The 16,275-nt window shown below is 42.4% G+C and overlaps 1 pseudogene; it reads right to left on the bottom strand.

Moving 5' to 3' along the window:
* Window positions 1-992: 992 nt before the first annotated feature.
* On the bottom strand, window positions 993-14,113 carry LOC128576716 (cell division control protein 42 homolog; annotated as a pseudogene).
* Between the last annotated feature and the right edge of the window lie 2,162 nt (window positions 14,114-16,275).

Below are 16,275 nucleotides of genomic sequence, written 5' to 3'. Positions count from 1 at the left end.
ATGCCTGTGAATGGCTTGCATTTTAAACTTATAATCTAAAAGTCACTTAAAAATATAAAATTATTTTTAATTGCCACATCATAATTGTATACGTTTATGAGGTGCAACGTGATGATTACATATATTTATCTAATGTGGAATGATTAAATCACGCTCATTACCCTCCATCACCTTTCCTGTCACCTTTGTGGTGAGACATTTCAAATTTACTCTCCTAGTTTCGAAATATATAATACATTATTGACTAAATTAACGCTACTGTTAACCATTGGCTGGGAGGTGGAGGAAGAGGGAGGGAATGGGGAGGTGTTGGTCAAAGGGTACAAAGTTTCAGATAGGAGGAACAAGTTTTGAGATCTAATAGCCAAGTACTTTTTTTTTGGGGGGGGGGAATGATTTGTATGAACAGTGCCATGGCTCTTTGAGTTACCGCCCTTTTAAGTCCTGAGAAAACTTCTCCACCAGGCAAGGGCAAATAGGCAATGATTTATAATCTTGTCTCAAAGATATCTTTTTTCAAAAGTGAAGACTTTACAAGTTCTCAGAAAACCTTAATCCCAGCACAGTGTTGTTCTGTTTTCTGTTAATCGTCCCATCAGCCATCCCCTAGCATCTTCCTCTCCCTTCTTGCACACCAGCTATCCCTATTCGGCTACCGTGGGCACTGACCCCGCCCCTCGGCCATCAGGCCTTTGCGCCTGCGCACTCACAAGGGGGTGGGGTGGGGCCGGCCTAGGCCGCCATAGCTCTGCCATATCTACGAAGAATTTGTGGCGTCATTTGTGAGTTCCAGCCCAACTTCTCTCCTACCCTCCCGCCATTGTAGACTCTGCTTTTCCTTCCGTGCCCATCTTTCCCATAAATCTTCACTCGTGATTGGCCTCCCACCATTACCTTTCCCCTGGACTTAACGGCTTCTCCAGTGTGGGCCTCGCACCTTTGCCGGTCACAGGTCCCCTGCCCTGCCCTCTGCACTGTTTTAGAGCCTCTCATCAATTCCGCATGTGGTTCTTCCACACTGCTTCACTGGTCAGCGGCTTCCTGTTGTTGAGGTAGTCTCCTGCCCGTAGGAGGAAACCTTTTCATCCTGCTACAAAGATACCCCCACCAACGTGGACACTAACCTTTCTGCTTGACTAGCTGGTATTTCATCTCACTAACAGACATTTTTATTATTTTTCCTGCAGCGATTTGTGTGAACAGTGCCGTGACACTCCTCTGTGCAGGTAGCTTTTTTCCAGACTTTGGAAAACTTGGGAGAAGAAAGGCGTAAAAGCAGTTATCTACTCTAGACCATTTCTTTTCTTCCATCTCCAAAGGAACTACGTACAGGGCAAACAGGCAGTTTGGTGACTTAATGCCTGTCTCAAGGTGTGTGTTTTCTTTTTTAAAATTAAGACTTGAAAAGTTGCCAGAAAGCCCTCTGTCACAGCACATTGTTGTTCTGTCTTCTGACAAATAGCTCATCAGCCATTCACTTGCTAGGATGGGAGGTGAAACCACAGCACACACTCGAAAGACAGGAGCCATCAGTAGCTTTTATGCCCCCAGGATCCCCTCTGTCTTTCCGCGAGCTCCTTATATCTTTTTGAATCCAGCAGAAGCCATTCTAATACTGTCTTTCCTCCATTAGACCCTCAACCAAACTCATTCTGGGGGTATTAGCCATTCTAACACTGTCTTTCCTTCATTAGACCCTCAACCAAACTCTTTCCCTTTGTATGCTCTGCTTTCTGCTTCCTGTAGGCAAGGGATGAAAAAGAAGCCAGCCATCCCCCTTCTGTCAGGGGAGAGAGAGCATATCCTTACCCATAACATTGTCCTGCAGCTCTTCACTTTCTGGGGGGCTGTAGGTAGGAGGCCTCTGGCGAGGTGTCTCTCGCTCCCACTCTTCTCCTTCCCTGGCCTCCTGTTCCACGTGAAAGGGGAGTGGAGCCCGGGGGACTCGGAACTGAGGCCCAGGGATTCGGTTGAGGCCTATGCCGCGGAGTCGGCTTCGGTGATCCATGGTGACTGTTGGACAAACAGGCACAAGCCTCTGTGAATTCTAGGCCCTGAGGTGGGCCTCTGAGTTTGGACCTGGAAAGGAAGGTTGGGGACAGTGCTGTGTCTCTGTGCCTCTTTGCCCTGGGCTAAGCTGAGATGCTCTACCTAGCAGTAGGGACTGCCCATGAAGTGGGCCCCAGTGAACTTCCCTGCCCTCTGGAGAGAGCGACCAGGTTGGCCAGCTCTCAGGCTGCTCATCCTCTGTTACACTGAAGCCCCTTGGCAGCTGATAGTCTGGGTAGCAGTTGCTCTGACTCCTCCCATCCAATGATATTTGTGTGGCTATTGTGCTGTCACAGTGACATGACAAGGAAGTTTGAGGTGGGGACCCTGTGCTCAAGGCACTTAGCGTCTGGCTGGAGTCAGTTGTCCATATTAATAATACAAAACCATTAGACACTGAGGGGTAGTTCTGAACATAGGATATACCTTGGAAGCACCTGGGAAGCTTAAAAACATTTAAGTGCAGGGATCACAGCCCTAGAAATGATTTAACAGGTCCTTGGGGGCTCCAATTGCCTTTATAAATGGGTATGTCTGGTTAAGAAGCACCACTTATGGTGATTAATAGCACAAGTTGTTGGTTCAGCTATTTTTAGTTTCAAACCTGAGCTTTGCCACCAGTTACTGGCCCTGTGGCCTTGAGAAATTTATTTAACCTCTCAGCCTCAGTTTTGTCATCTGCAGACTGAAAACAATAATAATTTCCCCAGGTTGTGAAACTGAAATGATAGGATACATGTAAAGCCTAATTTTGAATGTGGGCCAGATTTAGGGACTCGTTTCTGATGAGTATGGCGAAAGTAATGCTTTGTTATTTTTGAGGCTAGGTCATAAAAAGGATAGCTTCTATCTTACACCTAGATTACTCATTCTGGGTGAAGACTTTTAGTTCAATTTATAAAAATTTGAGATAAAATTTGCAAAACAATGATTGTTCTTGTTTTAAAGTGGATAATTCAATGGTTGTTAATATAGTCACGATGTGCTTTGTGCTCACCACTACCTGATTCCAGAACATTTCTTTCACCCCAAAAGAAACCCCATAACTATTAATCATCCATTGATCACCCCTAATTACTCTCTTTCCCCATCCCCTGGCAACAATTAATCTGTCTCTTTCTATAGACTTGCATATGCTGAACATTTCTTCTAAATAGAATCATATAAATACGTGGCCTTTTGTGTCTGGCTTCTTTTAAACATAGTATATTCAAAGTTCATCCACATATCATGTATTGGTAATTTATTATGGTAAAATATACATAAGCTAATGTTTACCATTTTTTTTTGAGACAGCGTTTCATTATGTTGCCCTCGGTAGAGTGCTGTGGCGTCACAGCTCACAGCAACCTCCAACTGATGGGCTTAAGCAATTCTCTTGCCTAGCCTCTGGAGTAGCTGGGACTACAGGCGCCCATCACAGTGCCCAGTTATTTTTTGGTTGCAGTTGTCATTGTTTGGTAGGCCTGGGCTGGGCTTGAACCCTCCAGCTTTGGTGTATGTGGCCAGCACCCTGCTCACTGAGCTATAGGTGCTGAGCCATTGTAATCATTTTTAACTGTGTAGTTCAGTGGCATTACGTACCCTCACATTTTTGTGCACTTACCACTATCATCATCCATACTTTTTTAAATCTTCCATTAAACACTAATTTTCTATTGCTTCCTCCCCCAGGCCCTGGAAACCAACATTCTACTTTCTGTCTCTCTGAATTTAAATACTTTAGGTATTTCATATACAGGATCATACAATATTTGTCCTTCTGTGTCTGGTTCCTTCACTTAAGCTTAATGTTTGCAGAGTTCATCCATGTTATAGTGTGTAATGGTACTTCATTCCTTCTTATGATTCCATTGTTGGATATACCAATTTCAGTTACCTATTCATAAGTTAATGGATATTTGAGTTGTTTATACTTTGAGACTACCATGAATAGTAATATGGCTACCATGATTCTATGAACATTCATGTATAAATTTTTGTGTGAACATGTTTTCAGTTCTGTTGGGTATATACATAGACTGGAATTGTTGGGCCCTACAGTAACTCTATGCTTAACTTTTTGAGGATCTTCCAAGTGTTTTCCATAGCAACACTGCTGTTAATTTTATTTAATTTTATTTTTTTTGAGACCGAGACTCACTGTGTCACCCTCAGTAGAGTGCTATGGCGTCAGAGCTCACAGCAACCTCAAACTCTTGGGCTTAAGCAATTCTCTTGCCTCAGCCTCCCAAGTAGCTGGGACTATAGGTGCCCACCACAATGCCTGGCTATTTTTTGTTGTTGTTTAGCAGGCCCAGGCAGGCCCGGGCTGGGTTTGAACCTGCCAACCCTGGTGTATGTGGCCGGCACCCTAACCACTGAGCTACGGTGCCAAGTCAGCATTGTTGTTAACTGACATCAGCTATATGTGGAGGTTCAAATTTCTGTATATCCTGTTCAACAATTATTATCCATTTTTTTTGGTTATAGTCATCCTAATGGATATGAGGTTATATCTCCTTGTGTTTTTTTTTTTGAGACAGAGTCTCAAGCTGTCGCTTTGTGTAGAGTGCTGTGGCATCACAGCTCACAGCAACCTCAAACTCTTGGGCTTAAGTGATTCTCTTGCCTCAACCTCCCAAGTAGCCGGGACTACAGGTGCCCGCCACAATGCCTGGCTATTTTTTTGTTGCAGTTGTTGGGCAGGCCGGGGCTGGATTTGAACCTGCTAGCTCTGGGTGCTGAGCCATCTCCTTGTGGTTTCGATTTACATTTTCCAAATGACTAATGATGTTGAGAATCCTTTCATGTGTTCTTTGGCCATTTTTATATCTTTTTTTTTTTTTTTTTGAGATAGAATCTTTCTTGCCCTGGGTAGAGTGCCATGGCATCATAGCTCATAGCAACTTCAAGCTCTTGGGCTCAAGCAATCCTTTTGCCTCACCCTCCCAAGTAGCTGGGACAACAGACGCCTGCCCCAACACCTGGCTAAATTTTCTATTTTAGTAGAGACGGGCTCTTGCTCTTGCTTAGATTGGTCTTAAACTCCTGAGCTCAAATAGTCCACCCACCTCAGCTTCCCAGAGTGCTGGGATTACAGGTGTGAGCCACCATGCCTGGGCTATATGTCATCTTTGGAGAAAAGTCGACTTCAGTCTTCTCCCCATTTAATAATTGGTTTTTTTTTGTCATTGAATTGTTAGAGTTCTTTATATATTTTGAACCTGCCACCTCTGGCATATGGGACAGGTGCCACCTGAGTTCTTTATATATTTTGGGTACTAGATCCTTATTAGATGTATGATTTGCACATATTTTCTCTCATTCTGTGGGTTGTCTTTTCACTTTCTTGTTAGTGTCCTTTGATGCCAAAAGGTTTTGTTTTGATGAAGTCCAAGTTATCTATATTTTTTGTTGCTTCTTTTTTTAACATTTAAGAAGCCGTTGGTTAATTCAAGGTCATAAAAATACATCCTGTGTTTCCTTCTGAGAGTTTTATAGTTATAGGTTTTAGAAATTTAGGTATTTGATCCATTGAATTCATTTTTATATATGATGTGAGGTAGGGATAAGGACACTTTTCAAGTACCTACTATATGCCAGGCACTGTCTTGGAAGGCAGCAGTAACAAGACAGATGTTTCTGCTGTTATCAAGCTAAAATTACAGTGACGATCACAAATATTAGTGGTCACATAAGTGACTGTGTATTAACTTGACTTGATCACACAATGTTTCTAATTTATAGTGGTAACCCATAAAGTGTGAGAATTGTGGGAGAAGGGCATACATGTGTGTAGTTGGCAAAGTTGCAATATTGCCTTGGTGATTGGTGAAAAGGAGGAAATCCCTGTCTGATACAGTCCTAAGGACATTTGCAGGTTCCTTGGGGGACTGCAAGTGTAGGCTCCTGCCATATCCAGTATCTTTCCCCTGACTGGCCACTTAGACTCCCCCTTAGTCCCTAGGCCCATTGTGCCTTATCCCTGTGTTGGAATCCTTCCACCTCTCTGGGTGGCACACTTAGCTACTTTTACTTTTAAGAGTATCTCAGACCATTCTCTTCTGTGGGATCCACATTTCTTCCACATTTCTTCCTTGGAAACACAGATTTTTCTGCATTTGCTGGCAGTTCAGTTTACATTCAAGGCTGCCATTTTATTGTTCCTTCTGCAAGTTTTTCTAGCTCCAGTCTCTAGACTTGTGTGAGTCAGATACTAGTCCCTGTGATCCTTAACCTACAGGAGCTATAAGCAAAGCTTTCATAAGCTTTTGTCATTTGCTTGAGGTAATGGGGAAGCAACAGTTGTTCCTTTCTCATTGCAGGATAAGTCATCCACCAAGTTGTGAGGGCATTCAGACAGCCTCTGGAGAGACTCATGTGGGAAGAAACTGAGGCCTCCCTTGAACTACCAGCACTACCTTGCCAGGCTTGTGACTTTACCTCCTTAGAAGTAGATCTTTCAGCTCAGGTTAATGCTGATGTTGCAGCCCCAGCTGATATCTTGGCTGTAGCCTCATGAGATGCCCCGGGTCAGAACCTCCCTGCTCAGCTGTTTCTGAATATGTGACCCATACAAACTGTGAGTTTAAGAAATATTTATTTCTGTTTCAGACCTAAAGAGTAAAGTCTTAGTACAGTTTCTGATAAAAACATTGTTACTCTTCTAATTCATATTAGAAAATACCAGAATCAGTTTAAAAAGTAGTAGTTTAAAAGTAGTACTAGGGTACTCAGCAAATGCTCATGAAGCAGAGAATCATGAGCAGTTGACTAGATGGTGTGAACATTGAAAGTAGCCCTTAGGCCAATATGGAAATTTTTGGTGCTTTGTCATTGGTACATGTAGGCAGGGTTCAGTAGTGGGAAAGGATGGGAGAAGGGAAAATTATGAGCATGAATTTCACTTTAATTTACCTAAGTTAGAATGAATAAGAGATAGCATCCAATGACTGGAACACTCTCTTAAGCATTTCTCACAAGCCAGAGACTTGTGTTTTTCTATAATAAGCTTTTAAAAAAAAATCTTAAAACTCTTAAATCTTAAAAAAACTTAAGTGGAGTGCCCGTAGCTTAATGGTTAGGGTGCTGGCCACATGCTCCATGGCTGGTGGGTTTAAACATGGCCCAGGCCTGCTAAACAAACAAACAAATAGTTGGTTGTTGTGGCAGGTGCCTGTAGTCCCAGCTACTAGGGAGGCTGAGGCAAGAGAATCGCTTGTCCCCAAGAGCTGGAGGTTGCTGCAAGCTATGATGCCATGGCACTCTACCAAGGGTGACAAAATGAGACTCTGTCTCAATTAAAAAAACAAACAACTTTCTAAAAGATTGGCTGGGCATGGTAGCTCATGCCTGTACTCAGCACTTTGGGAGGCTGAAGAGGGAGGATTGCTTGAGGCCAGGAGTTCAAGATTAGCCTGGCAACATAGTGAGACCCTGTCTTTAAAAAAAATAAGAAAAATTAGCCATTTACAATGACATGTACCGATACTCCCAGTTATTTAGGAGGCTGAGGCAGGAGGATCATTTGAGGCCAGAACTTTAAGGCTGTACTGAACCATGATTAAGCCAAGTATACTCCATCTTGTGAGACAGAGCAAGACCCTGTCTCAAAATAAAGTTGTTAAAAAAAATCAAGGGTATGACTGTCAAGCTGCTTTCTTGTAGCGTATACCTGCCCCACTGCCCAACATTGTCATTTCTCTTTTTATTCTCCAATTGAGACATCATCCTTTCATGGTGCATCCTGGTCATACTCATAGAAATATAGCTGCTAAAAAAGGATCCTGGATTAATTGCTTAATTTCAGAAATACTTCTTACCTGTTATGTACTAGACACTATATTTAGGATCAATAAAAACAAAGTGGACACATTCCAGCCATTTTTTTGTTTGTTTTTTTTTTTTTTAGAGACATAGTCTCACTTTATCGCCCTTGGTAGAGTGCCCTGGCATCACAGCTCACAGCAACCTCGAGCTCCTGGGCTTAGGTGATTCTCTTGCCTCAGCCTCCTGAGTAGCTGGGACCATAGGCGCCCACCACAATCCCCGGCTATTTTTTTTTTTGCAGTTTGTCCGGGGCTGGGTTCGAACCTCAGTATATGGGGCCAGCACCCGACCCACTGAGCCACAGGCGGCGCCCCGTTCTAGCCATTTTTAAGCTAAAATTACAGTGACACAGATATGAAGTCAATAGTCACATACATGTATCAATGTAGGCTGGGCATAGTGGTTCATGCCTGTAATTTGAGCACTTTGGGAGGCCAAGGTGGGAGGATTACGTGAGGTTATAGGAGTTCGAGACCATACTGAGAAAGAGTAAGACTTTATATCTACCAAACATAGAAAACTTAGCTGAGAATGTTGGTGCATGCCTGTAGTCCCAGCTGCTCAGGAGACTGAGGTGGGAGAATCAATTGAACCCAGGAGTTTGAGGCTCCAGTGAGCTATGATGATGCCACCACACTCTAGCCAGGGCAGTAGATACCCTCTCTCAAAAAAACATAGAATTTTAAATGTAAACTGGTAAAGTGCAGTAAAGGGAAATTGTAGGCTTCTGTGGGCCTACCGGCAGGAGTCATCAAACTGCGGCCCATGGGCCACATCGGGCCATGTGATTGTATTTGTTCCTATTTTGTTTTTTTACTTCAAAATAAGATATGTGCACTGTGCATAGGAATTTGTTCATAGTTTTTTCAAAAAACTATGGTCCGCCCCTCCAACGGTCTGAGGGACAGTGAACTGGCCCCCTGTTTAAAAAGTTTGAAGACCCCTGTAGGCATTGGAGTTAGCCTGTGTCATCATGGAGGTGGGTGAATAGTCAGGGAAGATTTTCCTAAGGAAGTGATGTTTGAGCCTATGAAGATGAGGAGGGTATAACTAAATGAAGCGTCCTGAGTAGAGGAAGATGGTTTAGGAAAGTGGGATGAGCATCCTAGGAGTCCAGAAAACAATAAGATAGAAGTCTTGATATTGGCAGGGAGAAAGTCAACCCCAGGATCTGGCTGAAATCCAGGTACTATGTAACATGAATTGCCCTCTTAATTTAGAGAGGAGGAAACTTGAGCCTAGGAAAGGATACCATGCTAGAAATTGGCGGAGCCTGGCTTTGAGCTCAGATGTTCAGCTTCCAGATTCTTCATTGTTCCAGTGGTCTACTTTTTTTGCAATGCATTATCTTCAGATTTGAGAGGGATTAGTATTTTGTGTTTCTTTTGTAAAATGTGAAAACTTGATCATTTTTGCATTTCTTTTTCCTTTAGAGTATTTATCAAAGTTAGTAATTATACATCTCAGTGGTTATGTGGTAAATGTCCATTAGGCTGTAAACTCAATGATAGAGTTTTGTCTGTTTTGCTCATAGTAGTATTCTCAGTAACAATTAGAATGTCTGACACATACTATATTCCCAGTAAATAACTACTGAGAATGTTAATGAGAACCTTATCATTAAGGGGAGGTAGGATGTCTTTGTTAAGGCCCAGATCATTTGCAGGTGTATATATTTTATGAAACCCTATACAGAAGAAAGATGAGGGCCAGGCATGGTGGCTCACACCTGTAGTCCTAGCATGCTGGGAGACCAAGGTGGGTAGATAGCTTGAGCTCAGGAGTTCGAGACCAGTCTGAGGAAGAGAGAGATCCTGTCTCTACCAAAAAATTAGAAAAACAAGCTGGGAGTTGTGATGGACACCTGTAGTCCCAGCTACTTAGGAGGCTGAGGCAAGAAGGATTGCTTGAGGCCTGGAGTTTGAGAGTTTGTGTTTGCTGTGACCTGTGATGCCATGACACTTTACCCAGGGCACAGAGTGAGAGTTTCAAAAAGAGAGAGAGAGAGAGACAGAGAGAGAGAGAGAGAGAGAGATAGATAGATACATGAGAATGGGGAAGTGGGTTACAATGAAACTCTATGACCCCAGGTTACCCTAGGAAAGTTTTGTACCACTGGGGCCTCGACCCATTCTTTATATATAGTCTTTGGGAAAATGGTTGCGAAAAGGAAGAAGAAGGGAAAGGAGAGGGGAAAACAAAGAAAACAATAGGTAATTAAGAAAAATGGAGGAAAAAGAGGGCTTGGAAAGAAAACCATGGAATGGGGAGCTATAGAGAGGAGAGAAGGCCAGTATCCCTTCTTCCCATTTTTCTGTGAGTTATTAGGGTACATGCAGACCCGGCCACTTGTGTGCCTGCTAAAGCTTTCTCTGAGTTAGTTGCCTCCTTGTTCTAAGAAGGTCATCTCCAGTATGAATTTCTTTCCCACCTTTTAATCAGGGATTTTTAGATCAGTGTTTTTTTTCAAGGAGGCTTTTTTCTTTCGTATTTAAAGGGCTATGTAAAAATTACTGGAAATATAGGTTGTGCCTAGCTGAGAAGTCATCATGTGACTCCTGCCATGGGCTCTCAAATAGTCCAGGTTTCTGAAAACTGTGTTATTTTCTTGAGAGTGGGGAAGCAACATTTGTCCCTCCCTTATTCTATGAGAAATCATCCACCACATCTTAAAGACATTCCAGTGTTTTCTGGAGAGACCCAGGTGGGAAGAAACCACTTTGGAAGCAGATCTTCCAGTTCCAGTGGATTCCACTGACTGCAACTCTGGCTGACATCTTGACTACAGCCTCAGAAGATGGTGGGCCAGAACCTCCTAGCTCTGCCATTCCTGAATTTGTGACTCACACAAACTGTAAGTTTGATAAATGATTCTTATTGTTTAATAATTTTAATTGTTTTTTGAAATAGAATTCATACTATACATAAACTTTGCCATTTTCAAGTTTCTTTTAGTATTTCCACAATTATTCAGTGATTACCACTCTCTCATTCCATAATGTTTTCATCACTACAGATGATACCCTGTACCTTTTAGCAGTCCCTTTCGATGTCTCCTACTCCTTGTTACCTGACAACCACTAATTTACTCTCTGACTCTATGGAGTTGCCTATTGTGGATATTTCCTATAAATGGAATCATATGGTCTCTTGAGGACAGCTGCTTTCATGCAGCATAATGTTTCATGGTTCATGCATGTTGTAGTACATGTCAATACTTCATTCTTTTTATGGGTGAAAAGTAATCTATTGTAAACTTATAGCACATTTTGTTTGCACATTGATCAGCTGATGGACATTTGGATTGTTTCCATATTTTGCCTATTACGACTAATGCTGCTGTAAATATTTGAGGATAAATTTCTGTGTGAGCATTATTATTTTTTTTTTTTTTTGAGACAGAGTCTCAACTTTGTGGCCCTAGGTAGAGTGCTGTGGCATCACAGCTCACAACAACCTCCAGCTCTTGGGCTTAAGTGATTCTCTTGCCTCAGCCTCCCAAGTAGCTGGGACTATAGGCACCTGCCACAACGCCCAACTATTTTTTGTTGCAGTTGTCATTGTTGTTTAGCTGGCCCGGGCCGGGTTCAAGCCTGTCAATGTGGCTGACACCGTAACCACTGTGCTATGGGCACTGAGTCAACATATGTTTTTAATTCTTTTCAGCATATACCTAGACTGGAATTGCTGTACCATATGGTTAACCCTGTGTTTGACTTTTTTTTTTTTTTGGACAGGAAAAGAAATTTTTTTAATTATGAACTCAGTCCATTTGGTGTATTTCAAAGGTGCAATACTTTTCATTTATCAGTGAAAGAAGTTAGAAATTAATTTCCAAAGAAAATCAGCAAATGGCAAACAAATTTCCTTGAAAGTTACAGTCACATATATAGTGCATCCTAGAAAAGAGGGGCAAGAACCCACTTTCATGAGTTTCATCAAATACTGGATCTACTCAAGGGTGGAGAAAAGGCAACTTTCAAAAAGGAGTATGTTATATAAATGAAGCATTTACTATACTCCTTCCTAAGAGCACCAGATGGGGAACATGTTTTTCTAAACTAGATCTGGAATGTGGAATCAATCCATCCTCTTCCCCTTAAGGGCTATCCACTAGTCAATGAATTAAAAAAACAACTAAAAAACAACCCCCCACATTACCCCCCAAAACAGAGGAAATAAAAAAGAACACTAAGATGTCCCATATTACTCTCTAGAGTGGAACCAGGTAGCAGCTTCAACAGTTCAAATTTGTCTGTTACAGAGTCATCACAAGCATGCCTTGCTTTAAAAAAAAAATTTTTTTTGGAAACAAAACAAAAAATAGTACTGATCACTTTTCTGACAATACACAATTACTCAAAATTAACTAGTACTGGGAGGAGAAAGGGGGAGGCCGTACCTAGGGACCTCCTCTGACACGAGTGCATGTGGGTAGGTGCAGAGCATTTGTCATTATTGAAAAACAAATTTTAATTTTTAGCTTTAGTTTGATTTAAACATTGCTATTAGTATGATGCCAACACCATCTGTGCAGAAAGGGCTCTGGAGGGATGTTGATAGTGGCACACATCTGTGTAGCAGCACACACCTGCGGCTCTTTTTTGGTTCTGGAGGTTCCAGGGCAGCCAATATTGCTTCATCAAATACATTCTTTAGGCCTTTCTGTGTTAAGTGCAGAACATGCTACATACTTGACAGCCTTCAAGTCACAGGCCAGGTTTTCAGCAGTCTCTGGTGTGATAGGCTTCTGTTTGTTCTTGGCAAGTTTCTCAATAGTAGAAGGGTCATCTCTGAGATCGATTTGGGTCCCAAAAAGCAAGAAAGGAGTCTTTAGACAATGGTGAGTTATCTCAGGCACCCACTTTTCTTTCGCATTTTCAAATGAGGACGGAGAGACCACTGAAAAACAGACTAGAAATAGATCTGTTTTTGGATAACTCAGTGGTTGTAATCTGTCAAAATCCTCTTGCCCTGCAGTATAAAAAAGTCTAAGAGTATATGGCTCTCTACCAATCATAACTGTGACTGCCTAGTTGTCAAAAACAGTCGGAACATATTCAGATGGAAATTTGTTTGTTGTGTAGGATGTCAGGAGACATGTTTTGGCCGGGGCTGGGTTCGAACCCACTACCCTTGGTATATGGGGCCGGTGCCCTACTCACTGAGCCACAGGCACTGACCTATTTTCTCATTTTGTGGATTGTTTTTTCAATCTTTTGATACTGTTCTTTGAAACAAAAAGTTTTAATTTTGATGATTTCCAATTCAATTGTTTTTCTTTGGTTGCTTTTGCTGTTGGTAGCATACTAAAGAAATGGTTTTATAATACAAGGTTGCAAAGAGTCACAAGTATTTTTCATTCTAAGAGATTTATAATTTGTAAATGGGAGAAGTTGATCATGAAAAGGAAGGGAGGATGGCCTAGTTGAGGCCCAGAGCCCTAGGAAAGTCTCGTAGAATTGGGCCTCTGACCTGAGGCCCAATCTATAAGCATTCCTTATAGATATTCCTTTGTGTAATGAATGAGAAGAGAAAAGCAGGGAGAAGTAATGAAAAAGAGGAATATGACAGATAAAGAGAAAAAAGGGGACAGGTAAGAATTTTGGGAAATTGTGGTAGAGGCAATCTAGTGTCCCTTTATCTCATTTTTGAAGGAGTTTGTTGGGGCCTGCGATGTTGTGTCTCTGCCCCAACCCAGGGCCTCGTTGGAGCTGGGACACTAGGTCTCTGGCCCTGGCCCACTCAACTGTCTGGAGGCAGGCTGCTTTGCCAGCTTACTCAGAGTAGGTCTTGTTCAGGTCTTGGGTGCCAAAGCACCTTAGAAGTCACAGTCAATATTAGTAGGAGCGAGCTTCTCAGCAGCAATCTCTCAGCAGCAGTCTTAGTAGGGGAGCACCAATCAGGCATCTTCCAAGCAAGAAGCAGAGCCAAAGGAGGAGCCCCGGCTAACTGCTCCCGAAGCTATTTATATAAGTAATCCCATGGCCACCTATGCCACAGGTGTGGAGACTGCTAACCAGTGATGTACATACTTCCATGCTCTCGTGTGAATCACTAGCAAGAGCCAATGATGTTAAATCCCTTCCCCAATCCCTTATTGCCAAAGTATTTCTCGCAGGTGCCTCCTACAGGAGTTGCCAGGGTGTACACAGATACCCCATATGTATGACTTACCATGTTTCTCTGGCTCCAAATCCACCTGGTTGTTCTTCGAGTTTTCCAAATGGACTGTATTCAGGGTGATGTCCATACATTTTTAAACCTGGGTGTTTAGTATTGTGGGTTATCTCAGGGTGCCTGTTTTGTAAATTAAGACTTCTTAATTATAGTTTCATACATCTAGTCAATGTGGCTGACCATTGTGGGTAATGCTTCATTTTGGTGAACACCATTTTCTCATGTTTATATTCCTTCTGTTCATATAGCAACATGTCAGTCCTCCAGACTCTATGAGCTCCAGGTCAGTCCAGGACCCTGGTTTGTGTGCTAGGCAGTGGAGGCACCTTGAGAGGTCTGTCCACTCTAGTGGTCTATAGGCCCCTGGCTGGAGCTGTTGCGCTTTCACAAGTACTGGGTGCTCACTCCTTGCTCCCAGAGGGAAAAATGCAACTTACAGGTGATATGCTGTAGGCTGAAATGGAATGCTTTCATTTGAGCATTATAGTTGTGAAGTATGACATTACCTGTGGAAGACGGGCTGTGAGGTGTCAGGGCCCTCACAGCTTGAGACAGTGTTCAGGGACCCCCCAGCTGCTTCTCCTCCTTTAAAAACATTTCTACTCTGCCAGAAGTCACACACCCCCGTGTACTTTCCTTTTTATCTTGCCAGAAAGCACGTGCAGCTTTGCCTTCTTAAGGTAATCTTTACCAGATGTGCCAAGATTATGTCATTTAGTAACCTTGTTTAAGATATTATATAAATAAAGGTAGAACTACAGTTTAGTGCTGGCTTCAGTCTTAGCTGCTTTAGTCTTGCTGATTCCATCTTTGTCTCTTGTATGTGTCTCTTGTGTGTCTTATTTCCTCATTCCCTACCATTCCCACTTTGGTTTGTTCTCCTTTGCACTGGTTGGCAAAAATTATCATCTCCTGTCTTAGAAGGTATTTAGCCAGCCTTTTCCAAGAATGGAGATACTTTTTTTTTTTTTTTTTTAGGAGACAGGATCGCTCTGTTACTCAGTCTGGAGTGCAGTTGCATAGAGGGACTATCATAGCTCAGTATAACCTTGAACCCCTGGGCTCAAGTGATCCCTCTGCCTCATCCTCCTCAGTAGCTGGTATTATAGGTATGTCCACTGTGCCTGGCTAATTTGTCTTATTTTTTGTAGGGACGAAGGTCTTTCCATGTTGTTTAGGCTGATCTTGAACTCCTGGCCTCAACTGATCTTCATGGCTTAGCCTCCCTAAGTTCTGGCATTATAGGCATGGACCATTGTACCTGGCTGAGATATTTCAGGATATTGTCATCCTGAAATTGTTGTAGGGAAGGCAGACCCTTTTCTGAAAAGTGGACTTTCTTCTAGAACAGGTCTTTATCAGCAGTTTGTTGAGTATCCTTTGATGGGCCCGAAGAGAAAGTAAATTTCTCTTCTTTCTACTTACCCATGAAAACTACCTTGGGGATCTGTTCTTTCCATGTCTAAGAGGAGATCTTTGGAAAGTCCCATAGCTGTCTGTTTACTCTTAAATAACCAGCCATCCTGCTGTCACTTCCAGGCAGTTAGAAGCCTAATATACTATATCAATCAAAACCCTATGCTCCAGAATACTGAGATAGTTCTACTTCAAACTGGAACATTCGTGGGTCTTTTCATCCTGCCAGTGATGTGTATATACGTATAATAGGATGGATGTAGTAACTCTTTTTGCCTTTCCTGTCTTCATCTCCTCCCTGACTTGACCACTACTCTTGATGTAGTCTGCAGGGAGAGATGCATGGAGGACAGCACTCTGGCATGGCTGGCAAAGTTGTAATATGGATTTGAGGCTGTGAACAGAAGAAATCCTGATCTGATGATCCATGGGCATATTTTGAACTTCCTAAAGGGACCCTACTGCTAGCTCCTTTCACATCCCATGCCTTTCCTATGGCCAGCCACTAGACTCTCCCACACCTCCTAGTCCAGTGTTTTTCAACCTTTTTTATCTCATGGCACACTTGAACCTATAGTTAAACTTCTGTGGCACAAATTATGTTGATCAAAAAAGTGAAAAAAAGAATATACTTACTGTGCTTTGAACTTCTTTTGAAAATAATTAACGATCTTTAAAATTTTTTGTGGCACACCTAAGATGTCCTATGGCACACCAGTTGAAAATCACTGCCCTGCTCTCTTGTGACCCACCCTTCTGTTAGAATCATCACTTCTCTGTGTGTTCCACCTTGGTGCTTCCCTTTCAAGAGAACCTGAG

The sequence above is a fragment of the Nycticebus coucang genome, chromosome X, assembly GCF_027406575.1.
Source record: "Nycticebus coucang isolate mNycCou1 chromosome X, mNycCou1.pri, whole genome shotgun sequence".
Taxonomy (NCBI): domain Eukaryota; kingdom Metazoa; phylum Chordata; class Mammalia; order Primates; family Lorisidae; genus Nycticebus; species Nycticebus coucang.
Note: the sequence above shows the minus strand (reverse complement) of the source record. Positions and strands in the feature narration are given on the sequence as shown.